Consider the following 20981-nt stretch of genomic DNA (forward strand, 5'->3'; position numbering starts at 1 on the left):
CATGAGCACTGGACTGAACTCCCAAAGTCCAGTTGAAGAGTGGGAGAAGTGAGATTATGAGCAAAGAGGTCAAGACAATGATGGGTTCACCCACTGAAACAGTCTACCTGAGCTAATGGGCACTCACCAACAACAGCCAGACTGGGAAGGAACAAGCATAGGACCAAACTAGTCCCTCTAAAGGTGGTTGACAGTTGCATGACTGGGGCAGACTGAGGGGTCACTATCAGTGGCACCAGGATTTATTCCTACTGCTTGTACTGGCTTTGGAGGAGCCTATTCCCTTTGGATGGATACCTTGCTCAGCCTAGATATAGTAGGGAGGGCCTTGGACCTTCCCCAAAGCAATAAGTCTTACCCCCTCTGAGGATTAGATGGGGGTGGGAGGGGGTGAGGGGAGTGTGGGGGAAGCAGGAGCTTGACACAGGTGGTCACACTGCAGCCACAGCAAAGAGGGAGAGAATGATGACTGAATAATGCATGCTGGCTTACACACATGCACAAACACACATACGCACACCTCTGTCAAAGGCGTCAGGAAAATATGAAAGAAATTCTGCTCACTGGAGTTTCCATCCTTTCAACCCCAGTCCTGTTGAGAGACACCTCAGACAGAAAGCAAAAGTATGTGGTTTCTCCTCTGGGATCTAAAAGACTGGAGATGCAAGAAAACAGCAGCAGCCAATGATCGTGGAGCAGATGGCAGACAGTGCCGCACACACACGATTTGGTAACAGACGGCTCAGCCATTTTCTGTGGAATTACAGAGCAGAAAGGGCAGCAGATGGTCAATCCTTCCCACGCCACTCCAGCAGGCATGAGCAGTGTTTGTTATTGGTCCCAGTACCTGCGAGATGTGAGCTGTAGTCTGGACCCAAAGAAGCATGGAATGTAAGTCCAGTCAACATTTAGAGAAGTGCCCAAGCGCACTTCTCACTAGATAGCTAGTGAGACATTAGCAGGCTAAAGGTCACTGGGAATGGTTCCCACATGATCAGCAGCCTGTAAAACAAGGAACTGGAGCAACGGAATTCCGGTGACGATTAAAAGAATGGGATCTGAGATGGTCCCGAGACAGGGCATGCCAAACCTCCTGAAAGAGCATCCGATTACTGTCTACAGCTGGACATGGTGGCATTAAGATTGTCATTTCAGCATTTGGGAAGTAGAGGCAGGAGCATCAGGAGATCAAAGCTGGCCTCAGTCACACAGGGAATTGGGGCCAGATTGTGCTTCATAAAACTTTGTCATAAAACAAAACAAAAAGCCACCGTCTACCTGGGGGCTGCTGGTGAAGAACACAGACCTATGGCTGCCCCACCTTGAGAATTAATTCGGTGCTTCTGTCAGTCACCTGGGCAAGAAAACGTCCTTCAGGGGAATCTGTGGATTACAGAGACTTTAGAAAAGGCTATCAAGCCTACTCCAACTACTGGTGAACATAGCAGTTTCTTTGGTCATCAACCACTCCCACTCCTTAGGACCGTGTCCTCTGCAGTGATCCTGTTGGCTGTTGCCCACTATCACCCCTTGAGAGTGTTGTCTTTCGTAATGATCTTTGTTGCCCTTATTCTCACCCAATGAGAGTACTTCACTTTACTCTGCAATAAACACCAACCATCTCCTCTGAACTCTCTCAGCGAAGATCAAAGGAACATTGAGCCAAGGGGAGGTCAGATCAAGAGCCAGTGAGCCACTCTTACTAACCTTCTTCAGCAAGGACATTTTATCATCTTTGTCTGAAGCAGCCCTAGGTTAATAACCTGTCACCAGACTGCAGAGATGTGGTAACACAGTGATCCATCCATGGTGGCTAGTCGTCAGAGAACCCGTGAGAAGAAACATGGCTTGGTGAGGTTGACAGCAGTCTATGGAGGGAAAGACTGGAAGCAGGAATTAGTAAGGTCAGAGAAGAGCTTGAAGGGAGGCCTGGCTCCATTGACTTCTTCAGAAACCCGGAAGACTGGTGAGAAACTGGGAGGACTGCTGAGATACCGGGAGGACTGCTGAGAAACCAGAAGGACTGGTGAGAAACGAGGAGGACTGTTGAGAAGCTGGGAGGACTGCTGAGAAACAGGGAGGACTGGTAAGAAACCGGGAGGACTTCTGAGAAAACAGAATTGGTGAGAAACTGGGAGGACTGTTGAGAAACTGGGAGGACTGCTGAGAAACTGGGAGGACTACTGAGAAACTGGGAGAACTGCTAAGAAGCCGGGGGGACTGCTGAGAAGCCGGGAGGAATACTGAGAAATCGGGAGGACTGCTAAGAAACCGGGAGGACTGGTGAGAAATTGGGAGGACTGTTGAGAAACCAGGAGGACTGATGAGAAGCCGGGAGGACTGCTGAGAAAACAATGGCCAGGATAGAATGAAATTCATAAAGTGGCTCACATCAAAGCCAGAGCTGGAAGCTTCATTCCCCAGCAGTCTCACCTAGGGCAGCCAAAGGGGAAGCCAAAGGCAGATAGAAACCGCTCTGATCTCGGAGAGCCCAGGATGAGATCGGCAGGCTCTGCAGGCTGCACTTATTTTAAAAACCAGTGGCTGTCAACATGCTACATGCTAAAAATATGTCTGCATCTTACAGACCAGAAAATACAGAAGTTGTAGGGTGCTTCCACCTCTGCCACCCACTTAAGTGTCAATCCAAAGGTGAGTGCTATAATTAGTCCTCTCCAAGGGATCTTGATTTGCTTCCGTCTTCCAAATGCAGGGATACAAAATCTGTTGAAGGAGAACTTGCTCTCTCTCTCTAAAAGAAATATTTTAAAAACTTTGTCAGCTAATCATATCCTTTAGTTGGACAAATCTTGGTTGCTTTCCTTTTACAAACAAAAAGATTTCCTCTCTCTTCCTCAGGTACGGAAGATGGTGGCCACTTTGTCCTGCGTTTTCCAACCAGCTCCGAGGTCTCCAAATGGACTCTGTCAAAAAGAGCTCCGGTTACCTTTCCCACCTTTTGCAAACCTTCAGCCCTACACTGAGAGCGACACAGGACCACACTGCTATCTAACAGTGTGCTGTCAATAACAGCACAACAGATCTGAGCTGATTCAGAAGAGCAGACACTTGCAGCTTGGTCCTTAGCTTGATCCTCCGGCCTCTTCCTTCTAGAGCAAGACCTGCCCCATTGCCTCCCTTCTGATCCCCACCCCATCTCTCGCCCCTCCCCCCACCGCCACCCATCTTCACTGGGAAGTTACCTAGCTAGCTATCTGTCCTAACACATTTTCAGCTACACTGCCATCAGCAGTCAGTGGGCACTTTGGAATTTTGATGGCTTTAGTGATTTATCCGCACACCCGTCCTAAACAGCAAGAAGGATCCAGTGCTGAAGTCGCTGAATGGGGAGCACTGCTGGGGAGGATTCTGAAGCTGCAAGCTGGCATTGTGGAAGAGAACACATTGGCCAATTAGCAAGCGCCTGACAGCACCCAGGGCCATGCTGGGATTTGCAGTCTTGTTCAAAACGAAGCTATCTCAAAGCCAGCACAAGGGCGTGTACAGACTCAGGGTACAGGGTCTGGAGGACCCTCACAGGTGACTGCGGTTGGCCCCTGTTACTTCAGACAGCGCCCAGAGTTGCTTGCTCCTGTGGGGAAACACTGGATTGATGTCAGTCTCTCTCCAGTGCAGGAAGATGGATAGGTAATTTTAATGAGTACAGGACTTTGTCAAGGGAAAGCTCTGCATAAATCACAGACTACAGTACACCTACTGTCTGAATTTCCTCACTGAGGACATGTTTCTCTCAGGTCGCTGGATTTCGTTGATTGGATTTCATCCCCTCTGAAATAGATGAAACAATATGAATCCTTTATAGGTCTACTCTATAACACTGAAGAGTTTGGCATGCTCTGTTAACAGTACTGGGTCGATCTCTGGCATGCTGAGAAAGCACACAAGTCTGAGGAAATGGCTTTTATGTTCACATGTGAAGTCGGTAGAACCCAACACTGTTCTCCATGACCTACTGAATCATCATTGTTCACATGGTCACCACCATCGCTCAGCACCAAAAATACCCCGTGGGTGAGCATTCGGCTTAAAGCATCAGATACAGAGGATGCTGGAGCGGCACCCCAGACAGGAAGCAGATAGCTGAATTAGCCTAAAACACAGGCACAACTAATGTGCTTATCCAGCACACATATGTACCAAATAGTCCTTTCGCTGCTTCGGGAGTCAGGAAATTGAGCTAATGGGAACCTACTGATTCAGGTTTCTGCATACTCGGCTTCGGGTAGGCAACAGTTTAAACACATTGAAATGCGACTTAAGCCTTAGCTTCAATAACACTAGCCTCCCTCAAGTGAAAGGCCGCCTGTGGAAAACCCTTCGGATAAAAGTCCTGAGTCAGCTGACCTACCTCAAACTTGATGATCTGCAGGAGTGGCTCCATTAACACCATTCTGTCTGACCCAAAAAGCTTGCTTGAGTTTTGCTGGGAACTAACCTTTCTAATTGCTTCAGCATCTCCATCTTTTCAACCTTGTTTTACATAGAATAGGATGTGTCTCCCACGGCGTGTGTTTATACAATCAGTGTGGCTGACATCGTCAACCTGACAGGGATCTGGAATCTCCTAGAAGGCAAGCCTTCAGACACATCTGTCAGGGATCATCTGGACTAGATTAATGGAAATGAGAAAGATTCAGTTCCTGGGCTTGGGTCCCAGACGGCATAGAGAAGGCAACGCTAGCTAAACAGGAGCATTAACCACGCTCTGAGGATGTAACAGGACCAATCACCTCAAGATCCTGATGCCATGACTTTCCTACCAGGATTAACTGAAAGCCAGAAGGAGCCCTTCTTTCCTTAAATTACTTCTGTCTGGTATTCTATCACGCACACCAACAAGAAAAGTGATGCGTACAGTTGGCAAGTACTAGGTATGTCTTGGGCAGTGTGGAAACTTTTGAATATAGATAGGGCTTACCTGTTGGGCATAGGACAGCGTGGAAGTTGGGGAGTTATAGATTGGCTCTGCTTGGAGGATAATTTCTCTGATTTCTGGTCTACTGACATGTTAATAAGGAGCTGTCCCGTGTTTCCTCCGTCACATAGCTGCTTGCTGCTACACCTTCCCCCGTCATGATGGATTGAACCCCTTAAAGTTGTGAGGTCACACACATTGGCCACAATGACATCGAATTAACTGGTAAATAAAGTTTCATCTTTGGTTTCTTTTTGTTACATTTATTGATATATGATTCAACTCAGGAAGAGCCAAATGGAAGAGAAGTTTGGGGAGAAGTGCAGGCAGTATATCCCAGAACCCCTTGACCTCTAGAAACCCTCCCAGTCGCTCAGTGTGCTCACAACCTGGAAGTCCCCGACGGGAAAGCAGCATTTCCTCGTGACGTTCCAAAACCTTGTTCATCCGCTCCAATCTCTTTCATTTAAGTTCACTGTTTCTCAAAAATCTCAAAAATATCCCCACGACTGTCTTAGTCCCTGTTCTATTGCTGTGAAGAGACACCATGACCAAGGCAACTCTTAGGAAAGCAAGCATTTAATCGGGGGCTGGGTTACAGTTTCAGAGGCTGAGTCCATTATCATCATGGCGGGGAGCTTGGCAGTAGGCAGGCAGATGCTTGAGCAGCAGCTGAGAGCAACAACCTGACCTGTAGGCAGAGAGAGCAAGAGTGGGCCTAGTGTGGACTTCTGAAAGCTCAAAATTCACCCCCAGTGACGCACTTCCTCTCATAGGGCCACACCTGATCTTTATAATCCTTTCAAATACCCTAGTAGCTAAGCATTCAAATATATGAGTTTATAAGGACCATTCTTGTTCAAACCACAAGAAGCAATAACTGTGTTTTAAAAATGTTCACTATCCCTAGCCATCAGGGAAATACAAATTAAAACTGCTTTGAGATACCTCCTCACCCCAGTCAGAACGGCTATCATCAAGTCTGACAGCAAATGCTGGAGAGGACGAGGAGGGAAAGGAACCGCTATCCACTGCTGGCAGAAGTGCAAATTAATACAGTCAAAGTGGAAATCATTTTGGAGACTTCTCAAAAATATAAAATAGAGCTACCACGTTGTGGAGGCCGAAAAACGCAGGCCCATTTCCACCTCGTCTGCCTGTCAGAGAGTTTGGAGACTGACAGACATAACTACACCTCCTAACTCAGGAGGTGGTTGCTTGGCTCTTTTGAAATTAAGATAGCTCAGTGCCATCCTGACAGGTGGTCAGGATATGTAAATGCACTTCTGCTCCATCTCTGGTCACTGTGAGGTCACCTAGGGAAGGGTGGTCTTCAGCGCTGGAGACTTAGAGCACCTTAGCTACCTAGACGACAGAATGCTAATGATTGGATGTCTCAGAGTTGACTGTGTGAATTGACCTTTTGTAGCATGTGAATAAAGTCTTTTGTTACCTTCTCCCCCAGTTTACATTGGGTATAAAAGCTGTGGAAAAATAAACACAAGTGAATTTCAGGATTTTAGTCACTGGAATACCCTCTCAATACTTTTTATGTTTCCTGTCTTATTATTTTTATGTGTCTTCATATTCTTTACTTATACTTCTTCAATTCCCACACCCCTACCCTGGTAAGAGGTGATTTTGCCAAAGCCAGCCCTCGACAGCATATAATGCAGCATTTTTCTCCTAGGCATCTACCCAGAGACGTCCGTATCCTACTACAGGACCCCCCTCCCATGTTTGTTGATGTTTTATTCAGTATAACAAAGAATTAGAATAAACCTAATTTATTCATCAACAGATGAAAAGATAATGAAATGTTCAAGTGTAGTGTGTGTGGTGTGGGACAATGGTCTGTATTCTGTCAATTATATTTTAAACAGGCAGTAAGTATAGGCAGGACAACCAGACAGGAAGTAGATGCAGGTCAATGAGAACAGGAGAATTCTGGGAAGAAGGAAGCTTTTTCTGCAGTTCTTTACCCAGCCGCAGAGGAAGCAAGATGTGACTGCCTCACTGAAAAAGGTACCAAGCCATGTGGCTAACATATACTAGAATAATGGACTAATATAACTTATAAGAGTTAATAAGAAGCCTGAGCTAATGGGCCAATCAGTTTATAACTAATGTAGACCTCTGTGTGATTTCTTTGGGACTTAACTACTGCGAGGACCAGGCGGGACAGAAAAGCCAGACAACAGTGTGTATATACACTACTGGAGAAAAATGTAACTTAAAAATGCAGAGAAATGAAAAGATTTAGTATGAAAGAAGGTATAAAGAAGAGGATACAAAGACAATTTTTTTCTAGTTCTGATTATGTCAATGAATTTTTTTTGTTCTGGGTGGTGGTGGATAAGTGCATAAAACATATTTGGTACTGAAAATGTGAGATTTAATATGAAGCTTCACAGCTTCCATCCTGAAAGTCAGTTTTATGCAGCTTTTAACTGTATAAAAGCTTATTAAGTTGTACAGACTTTGGGTCTGATTAATTTTGCTGTGTGGTATTTTGATTTATTTACAATTTTTACAATAATCCCCATCTTTTTTACATGTGTCAGAGTTGAGGTCAATTATTATCAGTGTTACTGATTATTGCTATTCTAATAAGAAAAACATACTAACTTACTAAGCTTACTTACTCTTCAGGCACTCTTAAAGCGGAGTCAAACTGTATATTCAGACCTTCTGAGTGAGTCCACGGGCCCCTTTTCTGCTTACACCTCAGTCCAGACCCAGTATGTTAGCCTTTTTATTACATACGGACTTGGCTGGTTACAGTCCTCAGGTACTTAAACACTAGCCTTAGTGTATGCACCACATGAGGTCAGAAGATGACCTTGGACCTTTAGAAATCGAGTTACAGATGGTCGTGAGCCACCACGGTCTGGTCTTTACAACTTATTCTATGATCTTTAGAAGTATTTGGTCAGCTCCAAGTTGTCTGCATAGAGACAGAGACAGCTAAGGATATAGATATAAAAGTATAGTTACATGCATACAGATAGAAAATACAGTTTAGATATATCTCCTCCTGATTCTATTTCTCTGGTTGAACTGTAACTCAGATTTTTTTTTTCTTGGTAGCAGGATTGAGGTTTGAGCCCATGGGGACATGGTGAAACACTGGCTGATATCCATATTCCATTAGATTCCACAAGTATGAACCCTGAAACTATTCATCCTGTGAGAATAAGAGAGGAACACGGCCTCATAATCGCCCCTCACACCAGACTCTGAAGCACTATCAGGACTGATTTATTTAAAGAGCTAGATATTTTTCCTAAACTTCCAAGTGTAAGAAAACACAGGTCCTCCAAAAGTCAAAATTCTACCTTCATTTAAAATGTTGATGAGTCCCATAATAGTAAGCTGAATGCTAATAAGGTGAGTTGCTCTTTGACTAAAGGGAGAAACTACTGCCCCAGGAAACAAGCAGAGCTGGTAGCTGTGTTGCCCTTACTTCCTGTACACAGTTTCTCCATCTAAGCCCCCTGTAGTGACCTGTCAGGCAAAGTTTTCTTGATGTGCATGTGATTGTTCCCAAATCCTCATAAAGTTGCCTAAACCTATTGTCCTGCCAATCATCCAGCTACACGGATTTTATGGATGTCCACTGTCTCCGGCCACTTCCCTGAGTCCCGAAGAGAAGTTATTGTCCTCAAGAGCGTCCTCGGTGACTGGAGAAACAAACGAGAGCGAACAAATTAAACCACTTTGACAAGCGGGGAAAACAAATTATGTCAGAGCCTGGTAAAAACTAGGAAGAGAAAAAAAAATGAAACTGGTCCTAGGGCAGGAGCGATGGTGAGAGGCTAGTGAGCATGAGGCCATGATCACTCACGTCTCCCCGAAGATGTCCGAACTCATCTGTTCTTGGAAGCTGAGCAGAGTCAGGCCCAGCGAACAGGAGGGGAGGGCGTAGGACTTTCTGAGAAGCTGTAACCTAGAAAGCAAGAATACAACCTATTGGGGATCTGTCTTCTCCCTGGGGATACAGCTGTTTTCTCCTCCTTTGGGGATCAGATTGGTCACATGACCTGCCCTTTCCATAGAGCCTTAGATCGTGGTGCAGACTTAACAAGGGTTCCCATTCAGGGATTCCCTCTCATGCTGTCCCCAGGATCCTGTTACACCAGTACGGAGAGAGGCCTGGCCTAGTCTGCTGGGTCCCAACAGACACTTGGCCAGTTTCCTCTACATCCTGACTAACAACCCAACCATCACCAGGCCCACCAGTTGATGCATGTATGAGCCAGCGCAGACCACCGGGCCAGAATGACGCCCCATCAAGCCACAGGACCTTGAGCTAAAGATGTCGTGACAATTGGTGTTAGTGAAGTCATTATGTGATTTGTTAGGTAACAAATAGCCTTGATCTGTGTGAAAACAGTGTACTCTGCCCGGGACATTTGAGATGGGGATTGGAGATTTTATACAGTCCACATCACCCTCCGCTTTCAACTTCCCCGTGCCTCCGTAAGGGCCGCACGCTATTTCTGACTTACTGTGGAGAGCTAGCCCGCTCTGGTTGGCTTTCTGTGTATCTCGCAGGCTGGACAGACTGTCCTTGCTCTGGATCACCTTTTCAAGGATGTTTGCTCAGTGTTTGTTCAGCCTTGAAAGACAGATAGTTCTGCCTTCCCAAGCACAAGGTAGAGTGCTTTGCCTAGACTAAAAGACAGAGGCGCCAAAAGCCCCATGGTCTTAAAAGACACGCCACTGACCGTGCGGGTATCACCTGCACTGCTGTGTCCCGCGACACAGGAATTGCCCATATTCTGGCCACTAGCCACGCTGCTAGGAACGTAGTCATTTTCTCCTCCCCAGAAATCTGCAGCCTTGTGCCAGCCCCCGTGAAACTGTAGCAAGCTAATTTGTTACCTTCCTGTAAAGAAGGTAAACCCTGAGACCTTCCACGGCTCCTGACATCAATTAATCAAAATTCCTGTTTATAAAACTATCAGCCAAACGCATGCAGGGAGATTTTTTAGCATCGGTAACAGTCCATTTCTCGGCAAATTACCCTGGAAAAGCACATTTTGTGCCTGTTCCCAGAAACTGAAGGACAGGGGCATCCAAACACATCCTTCTTCCTCCTTTAAAAGGGCACAGGATGGAGGCATGAGGCCAAATTCATCTCTTAAATAATGAAAGAAGAGGGAAATGGCAAGCTAGATGCTGATATGCCGAGAACACAGAGGCTTCCCAGCAAAAGGAAAGCACAGGTCTGTTTCCTCTTCCTGCTGCCCATCTACATTTGGCCAGAAGGATGCACAAACTCCATCCCGGGAGGCGAAGTCCAAAATCATTGAGACCGAGAACTCCCTCTGCCTTTATTGTAATCACTCAGGCAATGCAACGACGGTCCTCATCACATCCATGGTACTCCTCAGGTTTCCCAGTATTTGACACAGCTCAGATATTCCCGGGCAAGAGAGATGTGCACATTTGCTTCTAACTCCAGCGTCTTCAATTCAGCCTTTTCTAACAGAAAGTTGTAACTGCACGTGACACTCCCCTAGGGGGTTGTTGAATGACCCGCTGCTCTCAGGCAGTGGAGAGAGGTCATCAAAGCAGGAGAGATGCCAGGCCCCCCTCAGCACAACTCGAAGACTGCTGATGTCCTACAGATCAACACACACTTCCCAGTTGTTCCCTTGTGGGGCTTCCGATGATGTCCTGTCTTCTGCCTCTGGGTATAGGTCTAGCGGCCAATGTCTTTCTCCCCCACAAGGCTCAGATTCTACAGGATAAGACCTAACTCTGTGCCACATCAGCCAGAAGCTACTAGGTGCCTAAGTAAACGTGAAGCAGTGGCTTGGTAAATCGTCTAGCAAAGGGTTTTAAAACGTTGATTTGCTAAAATACTATGACTAATTAAATTAGACTCTCAGAGGGCAACGGATACAGTGTGGAGTCTGCTATTTAAAAAAATAATAATAATAATCAAGTGATTGCAGTGAGCAGCCAGGAGTGAAACTTTATTAAGCAGCACCAGACGTGTGACTAGCAAATCCAAAGGCTTAGCCCAGAACTCATTCCATGTGAGAGATGGTGGATTAAAGGAGTGGCTGTATATAAACAATTGGAAATTAAAGCTCTTATTCATTGGCTCATTCATTCAGATAAATACTCGTTGATTCCTTGGTATCAGCTACTTCTCTCGGGGTGGGGGCCATGGTACAGAGGGAAAACTCACAGAACTTGCAGTTCTAAAACCACAGACGAAAGTACAGAATGCTACAAGAGCGGCTTGGTGGCCCCCCAAGGTGGCCCCCCAACATCGAGGGCGTCCTGTCAGTCCCCTCAACAACCAGTGCTTTCAAGAACTCATCAGAACGCCTGAATAGCACTTTCCTCTCTGATCGAAATCAGAGATCTCCAGAAGGAACAGGAAAAAACAACGAACATTCCTAACCCCTGAGGTTACTGGGAAATCCGGAAATGACACATTAGAAATGGAGCTTTAGGCTGGAGAACTGGCTAATGCAATGGGCCACTGGCATAATCCACATACAGGAAGGGCCATCGCAGAACCTTCTATGGAAAAATATCTGACGGGAACACAGCTGCCCTAAACACATGGGGAACTAGAGCAGAAGACAAGAGCTTATTAGGACCTTGATGTATCAAGGAGATGTGCTACCCACACAACAGAGTGTCTCATCCATGTGGTCAAGGAGTACATCCAACGCAGGTGCACACACACACACACACACACACACACACACACACACTCCTGCTGTTCTTTCCATGTCTGATCAAGAAGCACCTACCACACAATGAACAGTACATACAGACCTCTTTTCTGGGATGCTCACGTGCAACCTTTTTTTTTTTTTTTTTCTGGGATAAACACTGAAACCTCCTTCCCATGCTGGGAAGAAGGGAACATTCTGGATTTGAATATCAGTTACTCCGTGACAGATGAATGGCATTAGGAAAGTCATTGAATCTCTCCAGATACTTGGTCTATAGACAATAAGCACAACAACCTCAGGTTTGTGGATGAAATATGCACATATAGCTTTCGGTGGGCACATCACAGGTGTTCAAAGAGATGTGCTGTCAAGATCCTGCATTGCAAACCTACCTGGAATGCAGCAACTTTAAATGTATACATGTGTATGTATGGTATATATGTGTGTGATGTATGCATGTATATGCAGGTGGATACATGTACAGAAGCCCATGGAAGTTACTGGGCATCCTGCTCCACCACTCTCCACTTTATTCTCTTGAGACACAGTCTCTTGCTGGACCTGGAGTTTGCCAGCTTTTGGGTAGGCAAGCCGGATCCCCAACCCAAGCAATCTTCTTGTCTCCATTATCCCACTCACCCCACCAGCACTGGAGTTTCAGTTACACACCGGCACACCGAGATTGCATACAAGTGCTGAGGCTAGAAACCCAGGTCCTCATGCTGGCCAGCAATGACTCCTACAAGTCATCTCCCTGGGCTCATGACTATAAATTTCCAACTTAATACAACAGAGCCTATCATTTTAAAAAGAAAGAAAAATCTCTGCCTCTAATAAACAATATCTCTCAAATCAAGAACAAGCAGATATGGGACAATCTCAGGAAACTGACACACCGAAACCCAGCTCTTTCACACATTGCCACAATGCAGAGTATCCGTAAGATCCTGTCGTTGTGTATCTACTTACATTCACTAATATCACTTTACAGGTTTGCAAAATTTTCAGGCCAATAAATGGAAGAAAATACAGCTTTGCTTTGAGTTCAACAGCATTTTTTTTTATTTCAAAACCACTTATATCAATTGCACCAAGGTAAACTGAGGGAAATGTGCGGGGTTGAGGATAGAAGAAGGGAGGAGGATGAGGTTAACAGAGATGTTTCTTTGTTTCAGACACATGGTCTCGTGTAGCCCAGGATAGCCCCAAAGATACTGCATAGGCAAAAATAACGCTGTTCTGAGTATTCTATTGCCTCTACTTCCCAAGTACTGAGATTATAAGCATCACCACTATACCCAGTTTCCTGTGGTCCTGTGGGTAGAACCCAGGGCTTCATGCTAAGCCAGCAGTCTGCACTATACTCAGAAGACAATGACATTCATGAAGAAGCACTCCAGGTGGAGGGGGGTTGCCCTATGGCACAGTGTATAGCTCAGAATTGATCCTTTGGGACTTAGGGACACAAGAAGACTGCCCTCAAATAATGGGATTGATTGATTGATTGATTGATTGATTTGTTTATTTTGCTTGGTTTAATTCTAGCCAGCTTTTCTTAACTTAAATCACCCCATGTACCTTTTACCTTGGGCTTTTTCCTTTCTCTATTTCTATATATCTTTCTTTACTTCTTACTCTATGGCTGGATGTGTAGTTGGGTGACTGGCCCCTTGAGTCTTCCTTCTCTTGCTCCTTGATCTCTCCTCTCTGCCTGCCAGTCCCTTTCCTTTCTCCTGCCTTATTATTGGCCATCCAGCTTTTTATTAGACCAATCAGGTCAAGCCATGGAATCTAAATATATGATCTAGTCAAGGGCTTGCACCTACATCTTCAAATCTTTTGAGTGGTTCTGCAGAAGGATAAATTCAAAAGAGAAAGAACAACTCTTATAATTCTTAAAGGGATTTCACTGGGTCACCAGAAACAAAGCTTTTTTATCCCCCTAAAATAATTCAGTTGTTTCTACTGCCTAGAATCATGACACAGATGCAAAATTAGGCTTGGGAAGCACCCTATTTTCATCTTTGATTGTAATCTTTTCATGAAATAAATTAGGCATTACGGGAAGAGTAGGAGGTGTGAACATGACCAAAATGCAAACCATAAAATTCTCAAGGAGTTACTAAATAGGTTTTGATTAGGTATTTCTCCCTGACTTCCTTGACCACATCCCACACATTAAGCGAACACTGTGTTTTCTTGCAAATATGGACTCCTTCACAGACGATGGCCTTTGGAGACAACAAGCAGATACTCAGATGTCCCCAATAGTCTTGATTCCCCAAAAGTTAAAAAGTCATTAAATCTTATAAAGAAATACTGAAGAACTAGAAGAAAGAAAAGGTAAACATCTTCTATTATAACCAGTACAATTGTAACTGGTTAATGTTAAGACATTGAGAGTACAGTTCACACACACAGCCCATTGTTAATGTGCTATTTTAACTTAAAACAAATGTACACATATATTTACCTAGGCTTTCCCACTATGTAGTTAAAACTTCCCTTGTCCTTCTCACGAAAGTCTAATCCATAATGTATCACTCTGATTGAGAGAGCTGGCTCTTTACCTAATTCCTCTCCTCTGCATCAAAAGAACAGTAACTGCGGGTGTCTGCAATAACAGCCTACAGCCTGCCTACACTTCCCAGTCTTCCAGGACCATAGGTAGATCATGATTGGTCAGGTGACTGCGAAAGTAGGTGCTGAGTGCCACTTTTGGGCTGATGCCTGGAGTCAGGGTTACGGTTCCTCCAGGATTTCCTTCCTGGCTCCAGAACCTGGGATCACACAATTCTAACCATGATGACAACACAAGCCCTACACATCTACACATCAAAGTCATTTTAACAACAGTAACAAAAGACCTGGATCCCATAAAGCAGACTTCTGTCCGGCCTAGAACATGAAACAAGATGCAATCCATCTTCTTGTAGCCATTGTATTGTTGCTGCATTTCCTGGGTCATCAGCTCCTGCCTTACTCTCATAATATGATCCAATTATAACATCCAGTTTCAATTTGTTCACATGGATAAAAACTTAAAACCATAGGAATTAGTCTGAGTGGGAACCCTCTGACGGTATGGCTTTCCCTTTGGTTTTTAGTTTGTTGTTTTTTTTTTTAAACAGGTGGTTCATCAACATCTTCTATAACAACATGTGGAAGGCAACATTTTTATCAAGTCTCCACAATGCATTTGATTTCATTTTCAGTGGGGTAATTTTCTTCATTTTCATATCCATATGCCATTCTTTAAAGTAATATTTAATTAAATTACGTAATTACAAAACAGCACAGGTGGCGTAAGCATATTGGGACCAGATCAACACTCAGTAGCTGTCAGCTGCTGCTCCACTACAAGTTCCCCTCGGAACTCTATGCTCTAGCACGCCAATCGCTTTGTAAACCCACATTTCTACAGTTGGGGATTTTTGCGGGCTCTGCTAAGTTTCTCCAAGGGTCAGGTCCAAGTCAGTGGGACAGCTCAGTTTCTGAAAGTCGGCTGTACGTTGTCAAAGGTGAAGGGGTGATGAAACACCACCCAGCAAGGATCAAGGCTATTCTAGGAGCCTCAAGGTGCAAAGGCACCCTGAGGCCTTTTATAGCTCTGTCACAATGTCACTTTTGTCATATTGTTTAAATATGCTTTTGCTTAACAAGCCAGAATGGCAGCCAAGATCTAAGAGTAGAATTAATTGGAAACATTTTTTAAAATAAAGCCTTGTTTTTTTTTTAATGCATATGAGTAGTTTGCCTGTTTGTATGTGCACCATATGTGTGCCTGATGCCTGTGGAGGCCAGAAAAGGGGGTTAGATTCTCTGGAACTGGAGTCTGATAGTTGTGAGTCACCATGCGGTTGTTAGGAATGGAGCCCATATCCTCTACAAGAGTAGCGAGTGTTCTTTACCACTGAGCTATCTTTCAGCAGCATCCTGCATGGCTTAGGCTCTGGGACTGTGATGAGAATGAAGAAAAGACAGACACATACATGTACAGTGGATCGGAACTGGGTGGGAGTCTCCTACTGCCTCAACCAAGAACCTCTGTGTGTTTGTTATGAACATACAGCACTATGTCAGGGGTTAACTGGCCTCGGTAGGAGGTCTCTGTAGGTGAGCATCAGGCTGTAAACATCAGCGTGGAGGAAGTGCAGTTGCTATTATTATCATTATCTATCATTATCTATCATTAATAAACACTCAAACTCTCAAGAAAAGCTTTAATACCCTTTTCGAGTCCTGCCCATATCGGGGAATGGCTCTCCCTCTTCCCTATAGGTCCAAAGGCTGCAGTCCTCAGCACAGACCTGACCTTGTCAACAACACACATTCACGCAGAACTCACTCACCCAGAGCTTCCTCTAGTCCCTACATCTCTCCAGCACCAAACTGTGGACATTTCTCAAAAACAATCTCATATGTTTGATCAAACAACTCAAGGAAAGGGAAAGAGGCGGACAGAGCATAGCTTGAAGTAGCCTGTGAGCTGCACCCAGAAGGTACCAAGAACAGGAATTGGCATCGTTTCTAGAGGGGACAGAGATCCTACTGCCTAAGGAAGCCCATTAAGCAGAACTCATTAAAGAGCTTACATAGTTCACAAATGCCATGATGCGTCTAGCACAAATGGACTGTGGTACAGTACAACCAGGGGAAGAGAAAACATATGGGAAGCTGGGCCAGCAGGACACTGGGGTGGGAGACAGACAGAGCAGGGAAATTCAAGTTCAAGAAGAGACCCGGTCAGGACATTGTGAGTGTGGCCTGTTCCTTGTCTGCCTCCCAGGGAGGTTTGATGTTCCTTTCCCATATTTCTCCCCCATCTCCTTTTTCTTGACCTTTCCTACTCCCTTCTTCTATTGTAAAGTACCACAGCACCATCCTTCTAGATTGTCAGCATCTTATAGGGTATGAAATTACCACTAAGTTAGCACTGAACAATCGATTGTTCTACAAAGTGCTAAATTACATAAATAAAAACTATAGTGTCTACAGGTTTTTGCCAAGTGAGTATGAAATCAAACAGGGAAAATCTCCAGGAAATATCATCCCAATAATACTCAGTGATGGCTTATCAGCACGTGAATAAACCGTGTCTGGCTTAAGTGCACTTGCCTGTGAGTACAAGCTGCTAAGTACTCAGGGTGAAAGAGAGTGGGACCAAACTGGCATGCCCATAAAATCTGGAGCCGCCGTCAAAAGGAAAATATCTGGCTATAAAAGTACATCTGGCCACATAACCTCAATCTTCAGTATATGCCCTTTGGCCATAAATTAAAAGAAAAGAAAAAGGAGGGGCTATAGATGAAGATGGGTAGCCAAGCGCTCATTTAGCATATCCAAGGGCCTGGGTCCCAGCCCCAGCCAGCACTGCAAGGGAATGTGTCGTGATGCCACGTTCATGAAGCAACCCAGAAATCAGCAATAGGGAACTGATACTATAATTTTAGAATAATATATGTATCCATTAAGGTGTGCATTTGTGGGATATTTTTTGAATATAGCAAATGTTTACAAATAACATTTGCAAATGACGTTTATAAAAACGAGAAAAGCAGACTTCGAAGCTTTCCAAGTACTGTGAAAATATATGTGTGTATGGCAAGAGTAGGACCGCACTCAAATAGAAGCTAGAAGGGAAATCCAGATGTGTGAAGGTGATGGGTTTTAACAACACTGATTAGATAGGGGTGCTACTTAACAGCATTCCAGGGACTAGAAGAAGAGAAGCAAGGGGGTAAATGAAAGACCAAAAGATGGAAATACTTAACTAGCTGCTGACAAAATCACCACCAACCCAGCTCACGTTCTCAGAGCTGACATTTATGTTCGGCACCGAGTGTTCTTAGTAAGGATAATGATTAGATAATTTGTAATATGGAAGCATGCTAATGAGTGTAATCGATTTATTCAGAAGGAGGCTTAATCATTAATTCTTTCCTTCTACCAAATGGCCTGCATACTTGACTTTATCAGATATTTACGGATGGGGAAAAGTAATTTCAGCTTAAAAAAAATGTATTTGGAGTCAGTGCTCTGGCTGTGGCCATGCCACAAACCAGCTGTGTGGAGCTGAACACGTGACCAAGGTTTCCTGGGTCTCACTTTCTTTGTGCTGAAAATAAGGGGACTGAGAGGTTCCCTAACACTGGTGACACAGGAAACCCTGTCCTGTCTCTAGGAGCTTTGTGTAGGACATGGGGAGAACTCTATGTTCATGTCACCAGTGGTCCAAAATTCCTGAGAAGAGGCCCAGATAGAATCTATCTTTGGGAGGCCGTGGCCCTACTGGATTAAAGATTATTACTCATAGCCGGGCAGTGGTGCTGCATGCCTTTATTTCCAGCACTTGGGAGGCAGAGATGCAGGCAGACCTCTGTGAGTTCGAGGTCTCAGAGCTAGTTCAGGACAGCCAGAACTGTTACACAAAGAAACCTTGTCTTGAAAAATAATTTAAAAAGTTATCATTTATTTAGCAGATTACACTGATATGGAACTTGTTCCCAATGGAGCAAGTATAAACTCATTTGACCCTCATAGTTATCCTGGGATGAAGGGAGAGTATATCCTCAGTTCACAGACGAAGACGCTGAGTGCTTCATTTGCTTGGGGTCACTCGGCCAACAGGGCTAGAACTGAATTCTGAGCAATACCACTGCCCATGACCATGCATAGGACTCGTCTTTCCATGGGACGCCTCTGTCTGTTCATCTAAATCCTTCCCAACTCTACAGTTGTAAGTTTATCATTTCATAAGAGAGAGGACGGCTCAAATATGTAAAACCGCCCAGAGCGTCGTGCCTTGAGGATGCTTCAACTGTTACCCTTGGCCTTCGGGGAGACATGAGATTTCATAGTTATTCCATAGACCTTGTGGGTCAACTTTACCACAGCCTCCTGTCAATTTCACCTACAGAACAAATCACAGGGGATTTGGAATAAGATTTTTTTTAAGTATGTAGTGAGAGGTAGATCAGAAGTTAACGGCATTTGTTTATTTTGTAAAAGACCTAGGTTCATTTCCCAGAACCCACATGGTGACCCACAACCTTCTGTAACTCCAGTTCCAGTGGAGTCAGTGCCTTCCAAGGACACTACACACACATACATGCAAGAAAAACATTTACACACATGAAATAAAAATAAGGGGCCCTCTAGGGTGCTATCTCAGCCTCCACACTCAGGCCCTGAGATTTCTTTCAGTATTCATGAGCTAGCCCTGGCTCACAAAGCCCTAAACATTCCCCTACCATTTCTAGTACTAGGTATTTATTTATTCCTTCCTCAATCCTAAAATACAGCAAATGTGTATTATCTTATCTCAGACATTCTACAAACACTAATCTTTATATTTGTTGTGTCTGCTGACTCTTACTCGTGATAGACTGTTCATACAATATTAAGTTGTGAGATAATATTGAGTATCCTCTAACACTGAAAATTCAGGGTTGCCAGGTTTGATGTTGTATAACTCTAATAGGACATTATTGGTCTGAGACAAATCTTAATATATGAATATATCAATTTTCATGAATTCTTAGAGGAGGCATTTGCTTCCATCTAGATTCCAGTACAATCCAGTTTTATTGGGGGGGAGGGTCCTCACTCTGTAGCCCAGGACTTGAACTCATGATACTTTAGTGATTAAATCTCTAATTTCCTAGGATGTCATGGTATCCAGGGGTGATCAAGATGATGGAGAGGTCACTCGTCTCATACAGACTCTTTAGCCTAAACTCTTCCCCAGATACATGGCACTCGGAGCTCCTAGATGTCCCTGGTTTCTTCAGTTCATTTGCTATCCTCTGCAGGCACCTGGGGTTTCCGCTCTCTTCCCTTTGATTAGCAGCTAACATGTTATTCATAACATGCATCCATCTCTTCTAAAATTCTTCTGAACTCCTCATCTCCTGCTGTCTCCTCGTGGATTCAATTTATTGATTTCGACTTTGCGGAGAGATTTTTGCTTTTTATTAAGTTTTGAGAGGTAATTGAGAAAAACAACGTATCATGGTTAAGCAGAAGTCTATAGATTAGTTTATTTTTAAAGGGGTCTTAGAGAGAAGAACACAAAGATTCATATATAAGAAACACCTTTTTGTTAAAGTTGTTTTTATTGTTGTTGAACCAGGTTCTCATGTAGCCCAGGCTGCCTCAAACTTGATATGCAGTTGAGGATGACCTTGAAATTCTAGGCCTCCGCCTCCACCTGCTGGTGCTGGGATCATATACCTGTAATGGCCAGGTTGCTGAACCACTAAATAGCCTTCAGAAGAATCTTCAGCTGGGAGTGTAGTCAACTGTAAGCCTTCAAATGCTTCCCTTTAGAACTAGAGCCGAGTTCATCGCGTCAAGGTCATGCTAGCTCCTGTCAACAGCCAAAAAAGAAAAAAGAAAAGGAACTGGAATCAAGCTGTGCCCAGCCTTTGAGACCCATCAGCCTGAGCAAGACCCTCTAGAAACCATTCCTCCTGCCCATCCCTTCCTTGTGGGTCTCCTCTAGCAGCGCTAAGCCCTGCTTCACCTCGTTTACCTAGCCCTGCTCCCTCTCACGCTGTGTCGTGCAGAGAGATCTCCCAGTGTTTCATGCCACCATAAACCTCTCTTGAACACCTGAACATGGAGACACACGCCTTTAATCCCAGTATATAGGCAGGTCTCTATAAGTTCAAAACCAGCCTGGTCTACCCAGCAAGTTCCAGGATAGTAACATACATCTTTGAGACCCTGTCTCAGGGGTTTTTTGTTTGTTTGTTTGTTTTTTAATTCCTCTGATCTTATTAGAGGCTGGAGAGCACTTGTTAAGAGTTGGTTAAGCTTGCATTGCTCTGTTGTGAGGACCAAAGTTCAGAGCCCAACATCCACATTGAATAGCTCACAAAATCCTGTAACTCCAGCTTCAAGGGATCCAACACTGTCTTCCGGCCGCCCTAGGTACCTGAATACATACACACAGTGGAAAAAGAGAGAGAGGGAGAGAGAGAGAGAGAGAGAGAGAGAGAATCTAATTAAAATTTGGAATGGGGGCTGAAGAGATGACTCAGCAGTTAAGAGTACTTGCTGTTCTTCCTGAGAACCCAGGTTCAATTCTCATCACCCACGTGGCAACTCACAACTGTCTGTAACCTGGGGATCCAACACCCTCTTCTGGCCTCTTTGGAAACCAGGCATGAACATATTACACAGACATACATCAGACAAAATACTCATATATATATATATATATATATATATGTGTGTGTGTGTGTGTGTGTGTGTGTGTGTGTGTGTGTGTGTATTAAAATAAATTTAAAAGAACCTCTTGGCATCTGCTTCTTGTGGGAACTGAGCTGAGA

General features: G+C 44.4%; 1 long non-coding RNA gene across 2 annotated transcripts; it reads right to left on the minus strand.

Annotated features, from left to right (window-relative positions):
- Positions 1-5497: 5497 nt before the first annotated feature.
- Positions 5498-9238, minus strand: LOC146891612 (uncharacterized). Of its 2 annotated transcripts, XR_015734986.1 has the most exons (4): positions 9176-9238; positions 8784-8885; positions 6390-8619; positions 5498-5627 (listed from the first exon to the last, which is right to left on the minus strand). It is a non-coding gene; the product is annotated as an uncharacterized LOC146891612 (long non-coding RNA). The 2 variants fall into 2 exon arrangements; XR_014997193.2 differs by having other exon boundaries at positions 5498-8619.
- Between the last annotated feature and the right edge of the window lie 11743 nt (positions 9239-20981).

The sequence above is a fragment of the Myodes glareolus genome, chromosome 15, assembly GCF_982192425.1.
Source record: "Myodes glareolus chromosome 15, mMyoGla1.1, whole genome shotgun sequence".
Lineage (NCBI taxonomy): Eukaryota > Metazoa > Chordata > Mammalia > Rodentia > Cricetidae > Myodes > Myodes glareolus.